This window comes from Spea bombifrons, chromosome 7, assembly GCF_027358695.1.
Source record: "Spea bombifrons isolate aSpeBom1 chromosome 7, aSpeBom1.2.pri, whole genome shotgun sequence".
In the NCBI taxonomy this organism is placed as follows: Eukaryota; Metazoa; Chordata; class Amphibia; order Anura; family Pelobatidae; genus Spea; species Spea bombifrons.
The window spans coordinates 37,562,195-37,567,821 of NC_071093.1; positions in this window are offsets into that span (position 1 = coordinate 37,562,195).

Sequence of the window (5,627 nt, forward strand, 5' to 3'; positions counted from 1 at the left end):
AAAAAATCACATACTATAGGTGATATTAATAAAGGAATTAAAATCAACCTTGTGACAGTTCCTCTTTAAAAGGTTAAGTGAAAATGTGTCTTGATTCGGTATTTTCAGAGAGAGGGGGCTTCTGTTTTGGTCATGGATTCCCACCGAGACATCTCAGCATGGCCTGAGAAAGCAAAGGCAGTGTGACCTCGTGCTACATTAAGTTACGAGGAGCTTGTTTTTCAAAGAGAGTGAGTGGGTGTAAAATGGATCGGGCAGCCATGGTTATTTAGAACTTTAAATACCAACAAGCGTGACACAAAAAAAAATGTTCCAGCCTGTTTTATAACTATACTAGATGAGGTGAAAAAAGTCAAACTTTCCTGCTTCCTGTAATTTCTTCATGTTATTCATAATCTTCGGGTGGCTTTTACTTAATGCTCGCCTCCTCCAACCCACAGCTAGCAGCACAGAAACAGGAAAGATATTGGTGGGGGGTAATGTTCCAATGGTAAATAACAATGGAGCCTTGATATCATTTAATGTTGGCAGTGCTTGGTATTAGTATTTATTGATTTGTATAGTGCCACCATCATACCTAGGATCTCTGAGTGAAGCTCCTGGTCATGGCCCGAAATCTCTGGGAGCCCCGCTCCTCACCCATGGCCCGAAATCTCTGGGAGCCCCGCTCCTCACCCATGGCCATCTCCCACTTTCACCCTCATTGAAATATAAGGTGGTTGCAGCTAGCCCTTTCTACTACATCACTGAGCCCACCACCCACCAATGATGTCAGGCTCGGCCACCAATGTCATCGGCCTGGAAGCTTCCAGAATGGCCATCATAATCTGCAAAAGGAAAACAGGGCATAAACTATATCTCTTAACATTTTGGACTCACTTGCACAAACAAGCTTACAATCTAGAAGGTGGTGGGGGTATATTACACAAGAGGTGAAAGTACAAATGTGTGCATTTAATATGCATTCTTCCTTAGTGGGGTTGTCGCAGAAATACACAGTTTTGGTCAGTCCATTTTTCCTGCCTTAAAAACTCAGTTGTTGGTCTCATCTTAGATTTAAGAGCGATATGCTTATCCCATGAATGTTTAAACCAGCTCACTTTCTGAAGAAAGATAAAAGCTGAAACAAATAGTTTTTTATTGCCTATAAACTTCTATTACAGTTTTTATCTTTCAAACAGATGTGTAAAACATTGTGCTGTTGTTATTTGCACAAATTATCAATTTATACCACAAACAGATTTACAGATTAGAAATCAAGCTCATGGATGTAGTGATTGTTTAATTATTTAGCCTCATCCCGCTCCTCTTCAATGTGACTCAAAGTGTACTCTGTGGGGCTAGCCCTGTCCCACGCACAGCTAGCCCTGTCCCACGCACAGCTAGCCCTGCCCCCCTACAAAGCCACTCCAGAAGAGGGAGAGCTTGGAGTTGTGTGCCATGAGAACCCAGATATTATGGGTTAACCTGACTGACAAACTTAACTTGACTGATCGCGTCCCATTACATTACATTGATTTATATAGCACCAGCAGATTCTGTAGCGCTGTTACAATAATGTAAAGTGAAAATAAATATGACATTATAAATATCATTGACAGACATTAAGCTTACAGAAGGAGAAGAGGGTTTGCAATTTATACACACCAATACTTTTAAAAAAACTATTATGTTTACTGTGCAGTTGCTTTACCAGTATTTCGATTTTACTTTAGTATAATGGACATAAAAGAAATGCGTTGCCTTTATAAATAGGAAAACGCATTTTGAATAGAAAACATTTTCCGTTGCATGGTGAAAAATACAGCTAATTTGAAAAAGGAGGGACAACGGCAAGTTCTGATTTACAAACAATGTTAAGAATCCTGAAAGCAGGAGTTTATTGTGATGAATTAAAAGGACCTTTGTTCAGGCAGACTGGACTCTAGGATCGGAATTGCTTCTCAAACACAATTAAAGGCGTTATCTTTCCAATTGCCTTAACAGAGCCAACCATTATTAGCTAGATTGACCAATTAGCATATATCAATAAGATATGGGCTTAGGGGATCTTGGAGGAAATGCTATTTGGTCAGAGATTGCGGTCATTGTATTTATGCAAATAACAGTAAATGTGTCCGTAGATGAAGTTTATAATGATGATTTTGCTTCTATAGCTTCCATAACAAAGTAAAAGCAATGCAAAAACCTGACACGAGAAGCCATATGTATTTGTAATATATATATATACATATATATAGAATAAGTAATACATTTAAAAAAGTAATACATTTAAAAAAGCTTGTGGCTAGTAGACACGATTATATTATATGAAAGACCATTTGGAGAGAATACGTAATAAATCAGAATTTTCTAAATTTAACTTAAAGCATATTTGCCTCTTTTCCCAATTATTACAGTTTGCTATGTAAAATATATCTAAAGAACCCTCCCTTATGTTTACATGCATGGCTAGATTGTGGATGAAAAGTGACCCTGGGAATGTAAGGCCTGGGAATGTAATACGCGGGGCTGCATGTTACGTTTTTATATTCTAAAAGTAGCCACACACTACTAGCCAGCAGTATTTGCCCGATTGGCAATATATCCTGTGTGGGCCACTGTATATGACTGGCGACGGCCATCGTAACTAGAATTTCTGTGTTGACGGAGCTAAAGCATAATATTGATTTAAAAATTGAGTCCAGCAGTGTTCTCTGCTATACCAATAATTACCTGTGTTTTTAAATAACTAATAGCCAGAGGGTCGGTTTTGCGCCGTGGCGTTTCCATAGCTGTGCGATTTTTATGTTTCTATAAGCTTAGTGGGGACACACACTGTTCTGTAAATATTTTATTGAAATGTGTTTTTGGTTGTCATAAACATAGACAAAGGCCATAAGTGATAGGGCAAATACCCGTATCTACACACAAGAATACGGTGGATTCTGATGTGAGTGTGAACAAGGTTAGAATAATTCCTTAGAATACATTTGAATATATCCTAGGAAACACATTATTAATTGTGAACTTCACCGTAGTGGAATATTTAAATGTTATTCAGATTCTAAGAAGTCTAAAGCTTAATGCTTCACAGAAGAGAGTGACTTGGGAGTAATTATTTCTGAAGACTTAAAACTAAGCAGGCATTGCAATAAAGCAGCAGAAAAAGCAAGCGTGGTGCTGGGTTGTATCGCTAGAGGCATTAGTAGCAGAGAGAATGGTGGTTCTGCCAGTTGACATGCTGGAGAGAATTCAGAGTAGGGCTATTATAATGATAAATGGCTTGCAGAATATAAATTATCAGAAAAAAAGTAGAGGATCTTATTATTTATAGCTTGGAGGAAAGAAGAGAGGGAAAGGGTTAAATACATATCTTAAAATCTCTGGTATAATACACACAATTTACCCCTTTTTCAAGAGTCTTAAAAAAGTGGTTGTGTATTATACTCGAGTACAAATGTATTTATGCTGCTTGATCACTCCATGATTGTGCAACTTTAACCCCTTCAATGCTGCGATAATACGATCACAACATTGAAGGGGTTAATGGTTGTCTCTTCAGTCCCCACAGGCCTGCAGGGATCAAGTCACCATTAGTGCTGTGCTGCTATGGAGCACCAGCATTGAGAGAGTTAAAAAAAGCAAAAAAAAAAAAAAAACAATAATAAAAATAATAAAATCAACAGCACTGACATGGAAGTCAAAGGTGCTTCCAGGTCATTTGCTGTCAGTTGATCCCCTCCATTCAGTGAGAGAATTACATACCTGATCACAGTGACATTTTATTTCTAATGTCAGTTTGAAAACTTGTCACTAACAAGCGATCACATTTTTTATTTTACAATATTTATTTTATTCTTAACTATTTACTATTTTAAACCTTGAATGTTATTATTTGATAAATGATTAGTGACACTCTAAATCACTGATCCTCTTTTAGTAAACTAATAGATGGGAGAGTATAATATATACCGTATTTGCTTCATTATAAGACAAGGTTTTTTCAGAGCAAATGCTCTGAAAATTATCCCTCGTCCTATATTCAAGGTCGCCTTCTAATCAGACCTCAAATAGACGGAGCAACGGAGCACCGGCATCACATGACCTTCCGGTGCTCCATCATAGAAGTGCCGGCAGCAGCGGACGTTGTCTGTGCCCATCCCGCAGCTGGTGAATGTTTGCGGGATGTGCACAGACACTGCTGTCCACTGCTACCGGCACTTCCACCTGTGCTTCTATGGTTGAGCACCGGAGGGTCATGTGATGCCGGTGCTCAGTCATAGAAGCCCCGGTGGAAGTACTGGCCAGCAGTAGCGGAGTTCTGCATTGCACAGACCTCCACCGGCTGCCCCACTAGACACCAGGGAGTCTCACCCCCATCCTCTGTTCAAGTAATAGACTGGAGGTGGTACAGATCCTAAACCATACATCTGTTTCCCCCATTCCCAATTTAATAAAACAAGAAACCTTCATGGGGCGTCTATGCGTGCCTCCGCTCATACCCTGCCCATTGGGGTGAGGGGATTTAAGAGCTAAAGAAATCCTTTGGCATGGATCCCCTTATCAGTGAGGTGGTGAGGAGGAATATACCTTGCCCTATACCAAACTGGCCTGTGGGCAAGGAGAGCCGAATGCCCCCTAGCCCCCTCCCACTCAACCTGAATAATTTCTCACTCCCATGTTCCTTCATTGCTACTATCATGGCAGATCCCATACTTTAGTGTTTGTCCATCAGCATAATATATGTGCTTTGGACTGCAAAAGTGTTGATTGTATTCTGTAAATGGCCACACATACACAAAGTACTAGGGCCGATTATAATCCACAGTCCATCCTTGACACGTAAGCCCTGGAAGCTTCTTTCTGCCTAGGCCAACTGCATCTCACACGTTATTTTGGATAATCTGATATTAAATAATAAATGCACTGAAAAGATGGATAAATTTAGCTTATAGTACCACGTTGCTGACTGTTACCAAGAAAAAGCTTCGAAAGAGGAGTGCTTTCAATTTAAACTTTTTTTTTCTTACATCTGAATCTAATGGATTTGTTCTTTTATGTTTCAGCTCACTGGATTCAGTATAATCACTCAGCAAGGAGGCATGAAGGAAATTATATTTTTTAAAGAATCAGTCTGACTTTTACAGTATCGTTCCTGGTCTTGGGAAACCGCTGAATGCTCTGATGACCACATAGAAGAGGCAATTCGTGGTGACAACATCTTACAATTATTGTAGTTTTTTGTCCTTCTATCCAGTGATTTCCAAAACTGATCACAATTGACAATGGATTCCTGGAAATATTTGAAAACCTGCTTGCATCTGTAACTTCATAAAATAAAATATAGTCTGCAACTGAGAATTTGTCCGTCTATTATAAATGACTTTGTCTACCTTTAACCAATTGGAGATAAATCATTTAAAAAAATACAATATAATTGATGCTCTGGGTACAAGATGAAAACCACGGCGTATTCTCAAAGATCTATTTTTTTAATTATACATCAGTGAATGTAACATGAACCTCATTAGCTTGGTACCTGTAACTTTTGAATAATATAGCCTTTTCTAGCATTATTTAAAATATTTCTCCATTCAGTATATTGGTTTTTAGATTGGACATTATATCTTGAACTTAATGAACAG